General features: G+C 42.4%; 1 protein-coding gene across 6 annotated transcripts in view; it reads right to left on the minus strand.

The window, feature by feature from the left end:
- CALN1 (calneuron 1) overlaps positions 1-20,653 on the minus strand; it is a 402,285-nt gene that overhangs the window by 32,162 nt on the left and 349,470 nt on the right. The window lies entirely within an intron of this gene.

The raw sequence follows: 20,653 nt of genomic DNA on the forward strand, positions 1-20,653 counted from the left end.
AGCAATGAACACGAGACATATAAAAGCAAAAACATTGCACCCTCTTCATATGTTTTCGGAGAAAAGCACATAGGTACTAACTGATGTCTCTTTTGATTTGCAGGAAATGCTCTCGCTCCATTTGTGAAGGTTTGCTGTTCCATTTCTGTTGCTCACTGGCAACTTTGAGTGGCTAAAATGGATTACAAGCTACATCAAACATGATGAGGATTTTATGGACTGGTGTGCATTCCCTGCAAGATCAAACTAAAATAAGTTAGTTTCGATTGTGCCATGTGTGAAGTTTCCAAAGGAAGCCCTAATTAATTTATGAGCCTCGAAACAAAGTTCAAAAGAAATCAATTCATTTATTAGGAGCAACATTTTGGCATGTTCTTCTGTGGAGCCGAAACTGATTTCCGGTTAATGGTCTCTGATATTTACCCCTGTGTCTCCCCTCCCCTCAGCCTGTGTCATAAATCATATCCACCATGAGGTGCTGCAGCAGGCTGTGAACTTTGCACCTCACACATCTACTGTAGAAATAGGAGATCCAACTCTGGTTGAAGGTATGCATGGAATTCTCCCTCCTGTTTTCATGCCAACTTGATAATAGTCATGGAAACACTTTAAAAGTTGACACCATGTTTGTCTTTTATGAACTCACCCATCGTATGTGAATGAGAAAGTGAATGTGTGTAGTTCAGGGAGGAAAGTTTGAGAATCAACTCAAAAGACAGAAACCACTATAAATTAAACAGTCAAGCAAGCCAGGTAAGCCAGTCAGAAAGAAGTCGCACAAATGGCAACAATCCTAATCAAGACAGACACAATAAATTGGCATACATAAAAAGCCAGCAAACCCCATTCTCTTGTGTCAGAGCGCTAACAGTATTATCTAATTTGTTAATCTGTTTACAGGGGGGGGGGGAATGCAAATACCAAGGTCCCAAACAGCAAAGGTTTATTGTGTGCTGGACAGAGGATGTGAATAAATTAGCTCCTTTTGTTAACTTGAATTAAGAGCTCAGAATAGTTTGTGGATCCAAGCCATGTTTCACCTTGCAGCGAGATGGGTGACAAAACAAATTTAATAAATAGATGATAGATAGTTAGATAGTTAGACAGACAGACGGACAGACAGATGGATAGACAGACAGAAGGACAGACAGATAAATGTTTCACTCACTTCCACACTTGTTTGGCTTACATGTGAAATGGGATGCGTCTAATTTAGGCATCTACAATTTTAAACTTTAATATCTGTGGACCAGAGGTGAGTTTCACAGGAGTCTACCACCGGTTTGCCCCACAAACATGGATTCTCACTTTATGAGCATGCCTGCCTTCCATGCATGTGCTTGGCCTTCCACGAATGTGCTTTGCTCACATGCGTGGCTTGCATGCATGTGCACAGCTTCAAAAATGTGAAGGAGGGAGTTTCCCCCCTTTGAATTAATGAGGTGTGGACCGTCGGCTTTCCAAGAAGCATATCTCCCAATAAGCAGAAAAATAAAACCCGAGAACATATTCTAATGAAAACAACTTTAATATGAAATAAAATAAAATAAAATAATACAAATCTTACTATCTAAATCTTACATTTTGGCAGAGTTATGTTGCCCACCTCCTTCGGCAGGCAAACGGAAGATCAGAAGGGAAGTAAAAAATGTGTGACGTATTATAAGACATGCGCAGTAAATCATTGTCAGATAAGAAACATTTCTACAGTATAACTCAGAATATAAGCGCAAGTTGACAAACAAATTAACGCAGTGACAAAAAATGTGGCTAAATAGGATGGCATAGACCAACTACCGGTTCGCCCAAACTGGTCCGAACCGGCTGAATACCACCTCTGCTGTGGACTTCAACTCCCAAAAATCCCCACCAGCATGAGGGATTCTCAAATTTTTCATATCTTATTTGTTGCAAGAAAGGCACAGGTTGTTGCTATCAATGAAACCAGAGCGGCAATTCAGACATGCACATTTTGACACTTTGAATTTGAAATATCTCAAGCTAGAAACTGTTTGGATCTGTTCCAACTTCACAGATGTTTTCTGATGACATTTGAACCTTACCAGAAATGTTCTAAACTTGATTATGAGTTATTTCAAGATCAGAACAGATTAAAACAAGGATCAGTACATTCCCAATCAGCTTGGAACAGCCTGCTTTGAAGTATGTTGGATTTAAAACATTTGACACCCCCTTTACTACAATTCCCATTCTCCAATGGGTAAATGTTGTTAGCACGGGATCTAAAGTTCAGTCGTTAAGAGTTGCGTGGATGGATCTTGGTAGGAAGAATGGAAAAGAAGAGGCACAAAGAAAAGCATAAGCTGAATCACAGCATTTTTTACATTTTTGCATGTGTGAAGATTGTTCCCAAAGAAATCAATAACCCCTTATGTCATAACTACAGATGGCCATTTTTCAAAATCCAGATCCTTCGTGACTTCATGCCCAAAACAAAGGTTGAAACGCAGCTGCCTATAAATTTTGTTTGGAAAGCTCCATCTTTTCGATATACTTTAGAGAAGACAATTTGCATTCAAGATGCGCCAGGAGCAAGTGGGATGCGGTACATTTTTATTGTCACTTGCCTTCTACATAGAAGTTCTTCCCCATGACTGGTTTTATTGCGGAACTGCCTTTACCTTGAAAACTGATCTCAAACCCCCAATTCTACAAGCAAGTTTTATCCCAAATTAGCTGATAACCCAGCGTTGCCGGGGTATTTATTTTTCCTAATCCTGCATTAGACAGGAAAAGCCCTGATTTCAGCGACAATTAAATTACTTACAAATGTTTTCCCTGTGCACCCAGAAGCCATACATTTGTCCTCAAAAATAATCAAAGCCTTGTTGAAAATGTCCGAACCAAACGTAATTTTTAATATTGGATTTTCCCCCTTACTAGAAGGAGCCCTCTTGTGGAGTACTGTGAAGCTGTTACCATGGCAACTCCACCGCGCTGTACAGTAGTAGCCATTTTAAGGCACAACAGGCTGTATCTTAACAGAACACCCCCCTAGGGGTGTTGGGGTGACTTAACCCCACAGTATTTGTTTCTTGTTTGAGAGTAAGTCATCTATGTCCCAAGTTTGGTTGAAATTGCTGGAGGCGTTCCAGAGTTATACTGAAACACACACATACACACCTACAGCCATTTATCTATCTATCTATCTATCTATCTATCTATCTATCTATCTATCTATCTATCTATCTATCTATCAATCAATCAATAGATATAAATATAGATAGATAGATAGATAGATAGATAGATAGATAGATAGATAGATAGATAGATAGATAGATAGATGATAGATAGATAGATGATAGATAGATAGATAGATGATAGATAGATAGATAGATAGATAGATAGATAGATAGATAGATAGATAGATAGATAGATAGATAGATGATTGATTCCACTGAGTATGGTCAAATTATACCTGGAAAACAGATACAGGAAGTCCTTGACTTACAAGAGTTCGTTTAGCGACTGTTCAAAGTTACAACAGCACTGAAAAAAGTGAGTTATGATCATTTTTCACACTTACGACCATTGCATCATCCCCATGGTCACATGATCAAAATTCAGATGCTTGGCAGCTGACTCATATTTATGACGGCTGCAGTGTCCCGGGGTCATGTGATTCTCCTTTTGCAACCTTCGAATAAGCAAAGTCAATGGGGAAACCAGATTCATTTAACACCTGTGTTACTCACTTAACAACTGCAGTGATTTACTTAACACATGTGTCAGAAAGGTCGTAAAATGGTACAAAACTCACTTAACAAATGTCTCACTTAGCAACAGAAATTTTGGGCTCAATTATGGTTGTAAGTCGAGGACTACCTGTATGTCACGGACATTGCTACAAATTGCCTGCTGCTAAATGATCATATTGACAATATCCTAAAAAAATTTAAATTTTAAATTACGGCCAACGCAATAGTTCTCATCCTAAATTAAATGAATTGGCTACCTATTCTATTGGACACCCTGATCCATTTCTTTCAACTAGTGCCTTTAAAAAAACACTAATACCACCAGAATATTATAAATTATAATATTACAAATTATAATAAATTATAAAAGAATGAGCAACTTCCTATCATTTTTTTAAAAAGCACAAAATGAATAACATTTCCCTCTGACCTAAATTATGAATGCTATAACTTACTGGAAATAATGATATTTATGGTATTCACCAATTTTTCTTTCTCAGTTTGTTTCTACTTCTAAAAACAAGATATTCCTGTCTCATTTTTCAATGAGTTTTAATGTTGTTTAATGTTTTCATTTTGCTAATGTTTTTTTAAGACAAAAAGAAAGGAATGAATTATAGTTTTGTTCTGTCTTTTAATACAAATTATGCTGTGGTTTATGAACACTATAAAATGTGTTACACGTTGGGTCTGCTTTGAATCATTTATTAGATTTTTATCACAACTTTATTATTTTATAAGTAATAACTGAAGGTGGAGAGCATAATACTCCTTCCTTCCACCTTATTATCTGTCGTCCCCTTCTTCTTTTGCCCTCAATCTTTCCCAGCATTAGGCTCTTTTCCAGGGAGTCTTTTCTTCTCATTAGGTGGCCAAAGTATTTGAGTTTCATCTTCAGGATCTGGCCTTCTAAAGAGCAGTCAGGGTTGATCTCCTTTAGGACTGACCGGTTTGATCGCCTTGCAGTCCAAGGGACTCATAGGAGTCTTCTCCAGCCCCAAAGTTCAAAGGCCTGAATTATTCAGCGCTCAACCTTCCTATTGTTCCAACTTTCACAGCCATACATTGCAACTGGGAAAACTTAGTTACTGTATATACAGTAAACAGGAAAAAAACCCATACCCACCAATACTGATGATACTACCTATTCAGGTAATATAATGTCTGCAAGTAAACAACCAAGCTCAGAGAGCACTAAAGACTGTGTAAATTTACAAGGATCCTTCATCAGCAACTTCATCAAAAAAAAAAAAAAACCACCTCTCACCGCTCAACCAAATACAGCACAACCAACACACACCCTAAAAAGAATTACACCGCCATATATCAAGAATATCTCAGAAACCACCAAGAGACTTCTACAGCCACATGGAATCAGCATAGCACATAAGTCAACTAAAGCCTTTCAAAACATCCTAAGTAAACCAAAAGACTCAACAACCCCAGAAGAAGAAAAACAGGAGTCATCTACAACACACAATGTAAGAACTGCAACAACCACTAGGTTAGACAAACAGGCAGAAGACTGGCAGAACGCATCCAGGAACACCAACTGGCAGTCCCAAGACATGATGAAAATACCTTCAATTTCAAAACCTATAGATTACTTAAACATAGTTTCAGTTGGAAGAATGTGACAATCTTAGACCAGGCCAAGTTCAAAAATGCCAGGGAAATTCTAGAAACCTGGCATTCTGACAAATCAGCCATCCACAGACACATAGACATTAACAACATCTACAGACCATGCAAAAGAGACAATCAACCAGCCCAAAACACAACCAAAGGATTCCAGCACCTCTCCACCAGTAACCAGCACCCAAATCAGCATAGATTAATTCCAAAGTGAATTTCAGATCAACAAGTAAGCAACACTCCAATCAAGGAACTGCCAAAGAGCCATCAGTAAATAGCCCAACCAAAGAATCTCTAACCTCATTCCCACCCACACAGATAGGCAAGACACCAGAATATAAATTGACAGCAAACAGCACTCCTTACCAACACTGTTGATGTTACCTGATTGTCACCATGATGTAAAAAAGATGTGGAGACTCTAGAAAGAGTGCAGAGAAGAGCAACAAAGATGATTAGGGGACTTGAGGATAAAACATATGAAGAACGGTTGCTGGAATTGGGCATGTCTGGTTTGATGAAAAGAAGGATTAGGGGTGACATGGTAGCAGTGTTCCAATATCTAAGGGACTGCTAAAAGGAAGAGGGAGTCAACCTATTCTCCAAAGCACCTGAGGGCAGGACAAGAAGCAATGGGTGGAAAGTAATCACGGAGAGAAGCAACCTAGAAATAAGGAGAAATTTCCTGACAGTCAGAACAATTAACCAGTGGAACCACTTTCCTCCAGAGGTTGTGGGTACTACAATATTGGAAGTTTTCAAGAAGAGATCGGACAACCATTTATCTGAAATGGTATAGAGCTTCCTGCCTGAGCAGGGGATTGGACTAGAAAACCTCCAACGTCCCTTCCAACTCTTCTTTTCTCTTCTCCTCTACCCTACCCTACCCTACTCTATCGTAAACAATGAAATATCTGCAAGAAAAAAGCAAGCCCAGAGAGCATCAAGGACTACTCATATCAACTACAAATATTCTCCTTTATTGATCCTTCATCAGTTTATAAGGATTACTCAGGAGGCCCGAGTCTTCAAAGGCCAAATGTGGTCATGAGATCCTCAACCAATTTCAAAGACCTGTTACAAGAGATCAGTTCGGGTCATTTCTGCTTTTCATTTCCTTTGCTTACAATTTTTCACTCCAGTTCTAAGCTTTGCATAACACTGCATGGGAACAGAGCGATGAATATGTATGCATGTATTCATTCCCTGCAGTTTGCTGCTTGAGAGATAAAGAGAGGGGGGGGGAGAGAATAGAATGGTATTTACACAACAGACAGTTTACAGAAAGAACTAGCAGTTGTATTGATCGATGTGCTAAATTTGGTTAGCTTAACTCCTGGTTAGTCTAATCAGATTTGGCTAGTTTAATCACCCTTTCCTCTTACATGACTGACCTACTGATGATTTGAGGAAGGAGGCTGAAGACACAGAAACAAACCCAGGGTGATAAAAAGAATCTGGGGAATGTCCTTGGATAACCCCACTGCGATTCTGTTTGGTATAAGATGGAGAGGTGAAAAGTTTTTGAAGGTTTGCAAGGTTCTATTACCATACCCTGCAATAACCAAGGAGCATTTCCTGACTTATCCTACCTTGGAGGGTTGACACACCATAGTGAGAATAGTAAGATGTTATACTTAGGCAAGAAAAAACAAATGCACAGGTATAGCAATAGCTGATACCTGGCTCAATAGTAGTAACTGTGAGAATGATCTAGGAATCATAGTGGACAGCTGTTTATTGTGTCCAGTTTTGGTTGCCATAATATAAAAAAGGTTGTTGAGATTCTGGAAAGAGTGCAGAGAAGAGCAACAAAGATGATGAGGGAACTGGAGGCTAAAACACATGAGGAAGGGTTACAGGAACTGGGTATGTCTAGTCTAGGGATGAAAAGAAGGACTAGGGGTAAAATGATAGCAGTGCTCCAATATTTAAAGGGTTGCCACAAAGAAGAGGGAGTCAAGCTATTCTCCAAAGCACCTGAGAGTAGAACAAGAAGCAATGGGTGGAAACTAATCAAGGAGTGAACCAACCTAGAAAGAAGGAGAAAATTCCTGACAGTTAGAACAATTAGTCTGTGGAATGGCTTGCAGTTGATGGAAACTAATCAAGAAAAGGACAAATCTAGAAATAAGAACAATTATTTAACCAAATGGTTTGCCTCCAGAATTTATGGGTGTTCCATCACTGGAGGTTTTTAAGACGAGATTGGACATTTCTCCGGAATGGTATAAGGTCTTCTGCTTAAGCAGGGAGTTGGACTAGAAGATCTCCAAGATCCCTTCCAACTCTGTTATTCTCTAATATTTTTGGTTTCTATTCAACTGAGGTACAATATGATAGTTAGAAAAGGAGAAGGCAACTCTCGAGATAGGATATGATATATAAGTATGGTATGTTTCTATAGCAACTTTAATATTCACTCTCCATATACACAAACACACACATACACCCTGCAAAATCCAATCCAAAGATCGGCAACTTCATTCTCTCCCTCTCTCCTCCCAATCTTTAAATGCTTAAAGGTAAAGGTTCCCCTTGCACATATATGCTAGTCATTCCCAACTCTAGGGGGCGGTGCTCATCTCTGTTTCAAAGCCGAAGAGCCAGCGCTGTCCAAAGACATCTCTGTGGTCATGTGGCCGGCATGACTAAATGCCAAAGGTACACGGAAGACTGTTATCTTTCCACCAAAGTGGTCCCTATTTGTCTACTGCATTTTTTACCTGCTTTTGAACTGCTAGGTTGGCAGAAGCTGGGAAAAATAATGGGGGCTCACTCCGTTATGCAGCATTAGGGATTCGAACCACCGAACTGCCAACCTTTTATCTCCAGAAATTAAAATATATTGCTCACTTAGCTTTCGTTAGTCTCTGCTAACATCATCAGAGTGTAAAAACTACCATTACAGAGATATCTGCCTTTATACACTGTTAATCAATTTGACCATTGTGTGCATGATAGGCCCATCCCCCCACCTGTAATTAGCTTTGCTGGTTTTACATCAGGCATCTTAATCAATGGAGGTTTAGCTCCTATTCCTTCCTCCCCTATCGAGCACAACTTGGGCTGCTCATCCCCAGGGAATAACACTGGGCTGTCTGATGTTGCTTTAACAGCATTCCCTGTGCCTTCCTCCCACACCGAGGTGGGTGGATGGGCCTGTCTTTGCAATTTGCAATGGTCAAATTGATTAATTGTGTTTAAAGCAGGTATTTCTTTAATGGTTGTTTTTACACTCTGATGATGTTAGCAGAAGCTAACGAAAGCTAAGTGAGCACTATATTTTAAATTCCGGAAGTCACATATACACTTACACAGACACATACACATACACATACATAAACTGCTTACTATTATATAAATTACTGTGGGATTCTTGCAGGAGAAAATAGCTGCTAAGCATTAGATGCTAGGAACTGGAGAAAGAAATCTTTGTTGATTCTTTCAATAACCAAGATTACATTTATCTCCTCAGAAGTGAGTCCCATTGAATTCAATAGATCTTACTCCCAAGGGAATAAAAGTTTTAAAAACCTTTAAAAGTGATTTTCACTGGATTTAGCCCCAGGACTTATTGATGACCTGAGAACTTTGTGAACTTTTAAAACTTTATTATGCCTCTGAGCCCAAAGCTGGCAGGGCAAGATGGCACACTTCCGTTGTCTTCATGAACTGTGAAACCTGACTCCACCTTTAAAATTCAGGCTTCCGGTCTTTGTCTCCATTTCACCCAGAAGACTCTCTTGTGGATTGTTATTTTTTGAACCTCCTTGGGGGAAAATTCCCCTCTATTGCTAGATTGACTAAAGAAATTCCCATCTGCCTGGATCTTCTGCCTCCTGGACTCATCTGTCTGCTGTACTTCTCCAGCTGTCCACTTTCTATACTGACTGATTTCTCTACTTTATAAACTATGTCTCCAAAAAGACCACCTCCTGGAAAACCTGGCTTTGCTACTTCTGCACCGACATCTGCAACATCCAGTCCTGCCACACAGTCAAAAATTACAGAACTGATGCAACCTAAGAGTACAGAGATGGATCTGCAACAAATGCTCCAGCAACTTATACAGGGCCAGGAAGAAATTAAGCGACAATTAAAGGAAATGAAGGAAGAAATTAAAGAGAACCAAGTCCAAATTTATAAGAATTCACAGAGACTGGACCTTGTGGAGGGTGGGGTGGCGGAGGCGAGGGGGGTGGTGGAAGCATTGCAGAAGGGAAACAAAGAACTTGATATCCAACAAATGAAAACAGAGTTTGAGAGAATATCCTTTTATCTTAGATTTCAAAATGTTATAGAAGCGGATGGGGAAAATATAAGGGACATTATGACTAATATTTTAGCTGAATATATACATAAAGATAAACAACAGATGGAATGGGAGATAGATCTGGCTTATAGAGTGAATTCAGCATATGCCAGAACACACAATGTACCCAGGGAGGTCCATATTAAATTTCTTAGAAAAAGCACAAGAGACGAAATTCTGGGGGTACAAAGGGGGCAAGCATTGACATATCACGACAGGGAGATAACCATCTTGAAGCAGATCCCCCAAAAAATTAGGGAAAAAAGGAAAAATTATTCGCAATTAGCGAATAAATTATACCAGAAGGGGGTGTGGTTTAGATGGTTGATGCCTGAAGGTATGCTGATATTTTGGGAGGAGACAAGAATTAGAATCAATACACCCATAGAGGCACAGGCCTTTATGGAAAAAAACAAAGCGAACCTAGAAAAAACAGAAGACACCACAATGGTCACACAGGACACGGGAGGGGCCGGAGCTCTGCCAGCGGGGGGAGAAGGGGCAATACCAAGAAAGCTCAGATCACAAAAATGAATAAGAAAACCACATTGTTATAAACAGACCGAAAGTTATAATGAAATTATACATAGATTTTATTTTATATTATAATATATAAATTGATTGAAAACTTTTCTAGAATTAATATGCTGATTTTATATGATCATGTATTAATGTTTTATACTTAGATGTATTTAATGAGTTTGGAGGGAGGGGGCGTCTGTCACACTTGCAACTGCCAAAATTTGTACACCATTCCACTTACCTTTTTCCCTATAAATGTTTAAAAAAACCAATAAAACTTTTTGCAAAAAAAGAAGAAGAAGAAGTGAGCCCCATTGAATTCAATAGATCTTACTCCCAAGGGAATCGTTAGGTATCTGTTCAGCCTTAAGATTCATGCCTTGATGACAGTTGGCAACCAGACATCTTTGTAGAACTCCTGGCTCTCTAAATACATGGCAACAGATGAAAAAAAAAAAAAACACAGCCCTAACAGGATATATCAAGCCTGATTTCCAGCGAGGCTTAAAAACCACAGCTGTATTCATCGACCGAAGTGGGATTTTGTCTCTACCCGCCCAGTGTGACTGTGGTGCTTCTTGACAAAATATCCTTCACATTGTGTCCAAATGTCCATCAAGAGCTTACGCTGGCCCAATGTCTGATATTAACATCTGAACTACTATAAACCCATGTATCTGCCATACACTAAATAAATAAATGAAATGGTATATCCAATAAAAATTTACGTTTGGGGATTCAAAGCTCCCAAGAATGTTTCTTTGATTTGAGTTCACCAGTTGGATGGTTGACAGGCACTTTCCTTTCCCAGCAGTTTTGGGTGAGTGACGGAAATAAAATGTTGGACCAGTAATCTAACTGGAATTAGGGATGCATAATACAATCTAAATCCAACCAAAAGTTTCAGCTACTAATCCAATCATCTATTTAACTGATTTTTTTATTCAACTGGAAAATCTTCATTCACTTGTAATTTGCAACTTTCTCTAACAGGTAGAACATTGCTGTGAAATGCCGCCTAATGTGTACTGACTTTGAATTTAAATTTCCCTATCTTTTCTATTACAGCTTCTTCCAGGTTCAGCTTGACTGCTGGTGGCCTCATGGATAGATCCATTAAGTCTACTGAGAAGGTTTTGTTGTTGTTGTTGTTTTGTCTTTTTTAAACTTTACAATCTAGACCCAAGATTATTCTATTCTAACCTATTGTTACTGGACGTTTTTAAGAAGAGATTGGAAACCAATTGCCTAGAATGGTAAAAGGCTTCTTGCTTGGGCAGAGGGCGGGACTAGAAGACCTCTTCTAGTCCTTCCCACTCTCCTCTCCTCTCCCCTCCCCTCCCCTCCCCTCCTCTCCTCTCTTCATGCTGTGGCTAAGGCTGTGCAGATCTTTCAGAGGCTGCCATATCAGTGAATAGAATAGAATAACAGAGTAGGAAGGGACCTTGGAGGTCTTCTAGTTCAACTGCCTGCTTAGGCAGGAAACCTATACCTGTGATGGTGAACCTATGGTATGCGTGCTGGAAGAGGCACGCAGAGCCATCTCTCCAGGCATACTAGCCTTTGCCCGGTGCTCTTCCAGGTTCTGGTGCACTCATGCATGCTGGCCAGTTGGTCTTGACGCACGTGGGAGTGCCAGAAATCAGAAGAGCAGCCGCCTAGTATGCATCCGCACCAGCGTGGGTTTCCCTTATTGTCGCTACCGGTACGTTGCTCACGGGGCCGCACATCCTGTTCGTGCATATGCGCTGCGCACGCTTGAGCAACCCAACACCCCCGTGACACCCAGCTGATTGTTGGGGCTCGCGCAGGTGCCGCACACTGTGCATGCATGCACAATTGGCCGGTTGCTTTAAAAACAGGTATAGAATGCTGGCGGGCAGGCGGGCCAAATGAACCACCGTACCGGTATGCTGTCAGCAGCTCCCGGCTACTATTGGTACAGCCGTACCATACCATACCCGTAGGAACCCACCACTAATCCGCACACCAGGAAGATGATCTTCTGGTTTCTGGCACACACATATGCGTTCCCATTTTGGCACTCAGTGCCAAAATGTTTCGCCAACACTGCCCTATACTGTTTCAGACAAATGGCTATCCAACCTCTTCTTAAAGGCTTCCAGTGTTGGGGCATTCACAACTTCTGGAGGCAAGTTGTTCCACTGATTAATTGTTCTAACTGTCAGGAAATTTCTCCTCGGTTCTAAGTTGCTTCTGTCCTTGAGTAGTTTCCATCCATGGCTTATCTTCTTTTTATCTTCTTTTCAGATTGTCCATCTCCATCTTTAGATAATAAAGAGCTGTGGTGGTGCAGTGGTTAGGATGCAATACCACAGGCTAATTTTGCTGACTGCTCACTGTCAGTAGTTCGATCATGACCGGCTCAAGATTGACTTTGCCTTCCATCCTTCCAAGGTCAGTAAAACGAGAGCCCAGACTGTTGGGGGCAATATGCAGATGTTGAAAAAAACAGCTCATAGGGGACTACGACGTGGTATATAAGTTTAAGTGCTATTGCTATAAAGAACCATTTTTGCCTCTCTTATCCAGGTGTTTTCAGGTTTCAGGATTTGAGACTGACACATCCTATCATGATGTCAATGGAGCCACTCACTTATCTTTGGCTTGCTTTAGTGGTGAGGTTACAGCTACCATTTGGGATGCAAGTAGGGGTGAAATCTAGCAGGTTCTGACAGGTTCTGGAGAAGTGGTAGCAGAAATTTTGAGTAGTTCGGAGAACCGGTAGCAGAAATTTTGTGAACCGGCAAATGCCACCTCTGGCTGGCCCCAGAGTGAGGTGGAAATGGAGATTTTGCAGTGTTTTTCTCCTGCCATGCCCACCAAGGCACACCATGCCCACCAAGCCATGCCCACAGAACCGGTAGAAAAAAAATTGAATTTCACCACTGGATGCATGCCACTTTGGTTGGCCATCAGATTGCCTCTTCCTGATGTGGGGGTCCAGATTAGAGGTTTTCCATTTGTTTCCAGACATCAGAATCTGCTACTTTATAATAATAACAATCAAGAGACAAATAATAGAAAATTGGCTGCATTCAACTTCCTAGTCTCCCACTGAAGTCTCTTTGGTTCTCATGGAATCCTATAATTTCACAGAAGAGTTGGGAAAAATTACTGGTCTAGACTATTTTTGTTGACTGGTGGTATCTTCCAAAATTGAGATTTGAACTTTTCATAGTTGGGTGGTAGATCATGTTGTTCTGATCACGTGAAGTGTTAATACCACTTTATAATGCCTTGGTAAGTCCACACTTGGAATACTGCATTCAGTTTTGGTCGCCACGATGTAGAAAAGATGTGGAGACTCTAGAAAGAGTGCAGAGAAGAGCAACAAAGATGATTAGGGGACTGGAGACTAAAACATATGAAGAACGGTTGCAGGAACTTGGTATGTCTAGTTTAATGAAAAGAAGGACTAGGGGAGACATGATAGCAATGTTCCAATATCTCAGGGGTTGCCACAAAGAAGGGGGAGTCAAGCTATTTTTCAAGGCACCTGAGGGTAGAACAAGAAGCAATGGGTGGAAACTAATCAAAGAGAGAAGCAACTTAGAACTGAGGAGAAATTTCCTGTTAGAACAATTAATCAGTGGAACAACTTGCCTCCAGAAGTTGTGAATGCCCCAACACTGGAAGTCTTTAAGAAGATGTTGGATAGCCATTTGTCTGAAATGGTATAGGGTTTCCTGCCTAGGCAGGGGGTTGGACTAGAAGACCTCCAAGGTCCCTTCCAACTCTGCTATTATATTATTGTATTATTGATGCGAAAACTTTTATTTTTCTATTGTTTTCCTGGTCTTGGTTGAAAAAGTTCCTCCTGGATTAAGTGTAACATTTCTTTCGTCCACATAGATGTAATCATACCATAAACTGGAGTTATTTACTCCCTGAAAGCAATCTCCCCTGTGACAATATATATGTCAGCCAGTTGTTCATAGGGGAAACAAAAAAAAAAACAAAAAAAAACAACAACAACTTTGGTTTCCATTTTCAGAGGCAACACATCATAACTTCACACCTTCCATCCCTCCCAAATCAATTTGAAAGCTTAATCCCCAGATTGGATGAAACCTCAATTTACTCATAGAAGATTGTTTTATATATCTGCTGTGGAGCTCACTCAGCCTAGGACAAGGTGTTGATAACTGCAAAAGAAAGCAAAAAAAGAAAAAGAAAGAAAAGAAGAACATTGGTTTGGAATGGCTTAGGGATGCAAAACCTCTTTGCTTGCTGTTTGTGATGAAAAGTACTTCTTTGATTCTCCGTTAACGTTTAGACCAGGGGTGTCAAACTCGATTTCATTGAAGGCCGCATCAGGGTTGCGTTTGACCTCAGTGGGGGAGCAGGGGGCGTGGCCAGCTTGACATCACTTGTGTCAGGGGCGCCTGTGGTGGCCCAAGCACTCTGCCAGCGAATACGGGCTCCAGAGCTCCATTTATGTCTGGGACGGCCTCCTGCAACTCTCTGCCAGCATAAACAGAGCTCCGCAGCCGGCCCGAGCTCCATTTTCGTTGGCAGAGGCACCGCAGGCCAGTCATTCACTGTTTCCTGGGCGGCCCTGTGGGCCAGATCTAAGCACCCGGTGGGCCACATTCGGCCACCAAGCCTTGAGTTTGACACCCCTTGAGTTTAGACTCTTGCTATGCAACAAGGATACTGAAATTTCTAGAAAGGTTGATTCCTTGTTTGCTCTCCATGAGACATCCCTGCGACCAATTCGCTCTCACAGAGAGGGACTCCTCCGGGTGCTGTCCACCAGGCAGTGTCAGAGGGCGGCGCCCAGGAGTAGGGCCTTCTCTGTGATGGGCCCAGCCCTCTGGAATGACCTCCCCCCAGATATCAGGATAAAGACCGATCTCCGCTCCTTCCGCACGAAACTCAAGACCCACCTGTTCCAACTAGCCGGCCTGGCTTAACTAGAACCTTTAACCTCCCTGGCAATTTTAATACTGTAAATGTAAATTTTGGGTTTTTTAAATTGTTTTAACTGTCTTAACTTATGGCTATTTATTTTAACTTAGTGGCTTGCACTTGCATCTGAATTGTTAAACATTGATGTTACCTCCTCCATGCCACATTTGTATATTTGATTTGATTGTACGTCGCCCCGAGTCCCTTTGCGGAGAGGGGGCGACTGATAAATCGAATAAATAAATAAATAAATAATAAACATTCCTATTCAATGATTTACACATTCCATTTTCTATCTCATGTACATTTTCCTGCTTCAACCTGAAGGCCAACCTGTTTTTATCTTATTTCTTATATTCATTCATTTATTTTATTTTTATTCCACCTTCATCATTGTTTATGTGCAACTCAAGGCGGAGAACATACTTAGTACCCCTTCCCCACGGGTGAAATCAACTTAGATCTGCTACCGGTTCAGTAGCAAAATGAGCACATGGATACCACCTCCACGCATGCGCAGGATCTTCCGTGCATGAGCAGAGCGTCAAAAACGGATGTGATGACATCCGGGCGGGTGGGTGGAGTCTGCTAATGAGCGTGCCTGCAAAAGTAAGTGAACAGCGGGGGGGGGGGAGGAATCCGCTGTGCCTTGTGATTTAGATGAGCTAGAAAGCAGGAAATCCTGCTTTCCACCATCTTGATTTTCTGTTCTACACATGCGCAGAACAATCTTCATTGAAAAAAACTTTTTTCCGCTTTTCTAATGTGCGCACGGGCAGACCTTTTAGGTGGAAATGCGCATGCATGCAGAGGGCGCACGTGAGTGAAGTACTGAACTGGTAGTAATGCCACCAGGAACCCACCCCTTACCCCTGCCCTTCCTCCTTCTATTTTCCCCATGACAACAACCCTACGTGGTGGGTTGGACTGAGAGAGAGTGACTGGCCCAAAGTCACTCAGTTGGCTTTCAGGTCTAAAGCAGGATTTGAACTCACAGTCCCCTGGTTTCTAGGCCAGCACCTTAACCACTAGACCAAACAGTCTCTACATACCCCAGACAACATGCTCTTAAACACCAGAAGTAGTATTCAGCTGGTTCGGACTAGTTCAAGAGAACCGGTAGTGGTGACCTGCAGGTGCCCATCCGCCCCCATTGTATGCTGTCCTATTTAGCCATGTTTTTTTAAGCTGTGCACCAGTGGTGAGTTCCGGATCACCAGTGAATCCCGTTCCAACCACTACGGTTGGAATGGGCCCAGCGGCATCCACATGGATGCGCACAGCACACACATGCGTCTTAGCGCATCAGCTAGCCTCCGCAACACTCCAGCTGCTCAGCAGAGCATTGCGCAGGTGATGTAAGCGCCGTGCACGGAAGCACCGAAGATTTAAAAGACCGATAAGGAGCTCGGGTGGGGGGGTGGGCCCTTGGGAGTACCGTACCTGAATGGTATCCGGTGCTCTGGGCAGGCCCCGGTACCGGGGCGTACCGCCTGCAACCCATCACTGCTGTGCACATGTGTGCAAGCTGCGCACACGCACAAGCAAAGTGCATGCACGGAAGGCACGCGTGCTCATGAAGCAAGCATGTGCACATGGGCCAAACTTATGTAAAACTCACCTCTGGTAAACATACAGATTGGGGATGAAGTGAAGACTTCTGATGCATTTGAAAAGTACCAAGTTGATTAGTGAAGTTTGGAGTGCATTTTTTTTTTTTTGCAGGCAGCCAATTTTTTTTTAATCGTTTTGTCATTGCTGCTTACCTTCAAGACAGTTGGCTTGAAGTTAAAATCAGTAAAATGCAAACTCACATCAGAAGGGCATTGAACATGGGCAACTGTAATCCAATTACAGCCTGTTAAATGAGAGCTGTAGATTCAATTAAACTACTGTGTACTAAGTCCGTTGAGAGCTCAGGTTTACTCAGGAATTAGTGATGCCCATCATAGAGACGTGGGAAAAACATACATGCATTTGATTTTTCTCTCGGAGAACTGCTCTCAAAAGCTATTTTTAAGTCCTTACAAAACAGGTCAGGTGTCCTGTCCTTATTATGGATGGTTGCAGAGTCAGCCAGATAGTAAAGGCTGAATTTAGCACTTTTATCCACCTATTGACTCCTTCCCAAGGACCCGAGATAAGCAAATATTGTTGGCTAATGATGTCAAAGGCAGTGACGTGCAGTCAGGTGAGGCAAGTGAGGCACAGCCTAACCTCTCATCATCAGGGCAGCGAGTCTTTCGATGGGAAACTTGCCTTTAGGGAGGAATGACCCAGCTTGGCTCCCGCTTTCGATCTGCCGCCCAACGACCGAACGGAGAAGCGAAGAGGCAGGAGAGACAAAGCAGGAGCCAAGCCGAGTCATTCCTTCCAAGAGGCAAGTTTCCTATCGAATGACTCGCTGCCCTAGACTCGAGGCTCCAGTCCAGCCTGCGGTGCTTGCAGCCCCCCACCAGCTCCTCCAGGGACTCCCAAGCTCGGCACCAGAGAGCTGCCGCGAGAGAGTCCGGCCAGATTGCCCGGGCGGCGGCAGAGGTTCCCTTTGTTCTTTCGGGTGCGGGAAGCGGGGGGGGGAGAGGCTTCCTTCGCTCCGTCTGCTCCCCATCTGCGCTGCCCTCACCCGACAAGCGCGCCCCGGATTACGCACAGCTCTGGCAGGCGGTGCCGTGGCCGAATCCCAGGGCGGAGGGCGGCAGATCGCAACTGAGCATGCCTGACTGTGGAATTCTGGGAGTTGAAGTCCACAAGTCTAAAAAAATTGCTGCCTCACCAGCTATAAACCTCACCGCACGTCACTGGTCAAAGGTATTATTGCAGGATAGAAGATGTAATCAGGATGCACAATTGGATAACCATTTGTCTGAAGTGGTGTAGGGTATTCTGCCTAAGCAGGGGGGTGGACTAGAAGACCTCCAAGGTCCCTTCTGTTATTCTATTCTAATCTAATCCCACTTAGAGACTTGACAGTGATTTTGTCAGTACCGATGGTGTCCAAATAGTGCCCCATTGCAAACTAAGGCTGTAATGTTGAGCACAAGTCGGTTAACAACTGCCTTGCTTAAGCAATGAAAATTCTGGTTCCAATTGTCTCTGTAAATTGAGGGCTCCGTTAGAACACTTCTGAGATCCAGGTTTAGCTTAAACATAAAGAATGTGTAAACCAGGAGAGTCGGGAGTACGTCATTACAAATCAGCCTCCAGACCACAGATTGATTTACACAGCAGTTTATTTCTCCCAATCTGCCTTTATACCTGCACACCAGCACTAGGTTAAAATACTTTTTTTAAAAAAAATGCCAAGGCGTTTAAAATCGGTTTTATTATCTTTATCCGCAACTCCGTGGCTTTGTTGCTTCAAAATCAGATTTCAAATAAGAGAATAAAATGATATACTGTTTTTATTTCGTTATGCATTTATTACAGCTTGGAGTCTATTAGGATGGAGCGAGGACCATAATGTTTTTAAAATGTGTGTCCTTTTCCTTGTACTTGTTCCGTGGTATTACTAATATTTATTTGTTTGCATTCCATCTCTCTTTCAGGAATATAAAGCAGTGCTCCATTCCCCCCCCCCCCCAACAATTCTAAGGCAGTAACTTGCTCTCCGCGTGAGAGTCGTTTCTGATGATTGGCTATAGACCTTCCCTCCTTTGCCTGTTGAATGGCTGGCTTGGGAACAAGCTGAGACCTAGGGGGACTTGGCAGGATGGGTAGGGAAATGCTGCGGCACCGGGTGGTCAGTCGTACGGGTGAACAATGGCAAGAGCTTTGCAAGGGTTGTAACTTGGAAACCAGGTCTTAAGTACCATTTGGGGGGGGATCTGTCAGAACTTTGAATTGTTACTAAGCCGGGGGTGGGATTCAGCCAGTTCGGACTGGTTCGGGTGAACAGGATGCTAATTTTACATTTGGTTCGCTGAAACGGTAGTTGCAAGGACTGGCTGTCCACAAATGCAATAGCTTGTCGATGAGAAAGGTCGGCAGTTCAGCGGTTCGAATCTCTAGTGCCGCGTAATGGCGCGAGCTCCCGTCACTTGTCCCATCTTCTGCCAACCTAGCAGTTCGAAAGCATGTAAAAATGCAAGTAGAAAAATAGGAACCACCTTTAGTGGGAAGGTAACTGCGTTCCGTGCGCCTTTGGCATTTAGTCATGCCAGCCAAGTGACCATGGAGACGTCTTCGGACGGCGCTGGCTCTTTGGCTTTGAAACAGAGATGAGCACTGCCCCCTAGAGTCAGGAATGATTAGCACACATGTCCAAAGGGAACTTTTACCTTTAATGGTTGGAAACCGTGATTAATTTCCAGGAATTATGGTCAAATGAGGCTCCTTATGGATTGCCAGGTGTGCGTAAGAGCTGAAGTTGCCCACCTCAAGAACAAAAGTATGGCTCACACAATCAAAAATTATCTGGAAGAACTTGCTTGCAAAAGCTTCTAGTTGCTTGCAAAAGCTTCTAGTTGCTTGCAAAAGCTTCTAGTTGCTTGCAAAAGCTTCTAGTTGCTTGCAAAAGCTTCTAGTTGCACTCGTGAAGAACGTCACTAATCAAATCCTTCATTTAAGGATAGTTCAGTTTTCCGAACTATCTGTGCGCAGGGAAGCATATCCACAAGGTTGTTACATTCACATCAACGACAGAGAACCTCTTTATCCCCTTCATTTGTAGCTGTCAAAACTCTTTAGCTTTAACCAATACAGTGATGAGTTGACATTGCGGCATTCTCTAATATTACCTTCAAAAACCATTTCTTCCCCTCAGGCGTAGTATTATTTATTGCTTGCCTCAACTTCTGACACTTGCTTTTCATCTGCGTGCGGGTTTGAGGGGGGGGTTGCTGCAGGAACGGAGGACTTCTATCGCTTGTGCCTGGCACATTTGATTTATTTCCAAGATGAAGGAGCAGGATAAACTGTGTAGATGTAGAGATGCACAATCACACCGCTGCACCATACAACACGAAAAGAAATGTTGTCGGTTGAATAGCAAATGAGCACAATTTCGCGATACAAAGGCGGCCTTGAATTATAGCAGATCTATGGTTCAACAATGATGATTCCATAACAGCTTGTAAAGAGAAAGAGGGAAGGGAATCTGGGGTGGCCCAAACCAAGGATAAGCCAGCATTGAGGAAGAAGTCAAAAATAAGTGACAAACTGGGATAGAGAGTTGAAGGAGAAGTCAAAACATCGAGAACATGGAAAATACTACAGGTAGTTCTCAACTAACAACAGTTTGTTTAGTGACCAAAGTTACAAATGCATTGAAAAAGTAATTTTCACACTAACAACTGTTGCAACACCCCCTTAGTCACACATTCAAAATTTGGATGCTTGACAACCGATTCATATATATCCGTGATGGCAAATCTATGACACACATGTGAGAGCTGGCACACGGAGCCCTCCCTATTTGCACATGTGCCATCACCAGCTGCTCTTCCAGGTTCCATCACATACATGTGTCCTGGGCAGCTGGTTTAGTGCACATGTGCACTGGCCAGCTGCTCTCTTCTGGGTTGCAGCA

Source organism: Natrix helvetica (genome assembly GCF_964273705.1).
Source record: "Natrix helvetica genome assembly, chromosome: 2".
NCBI lineage: Eukaryota > Metazoa > Chordata > Lepidosauria > Squamata > Natricidae > Natrix > Natrix helvetica.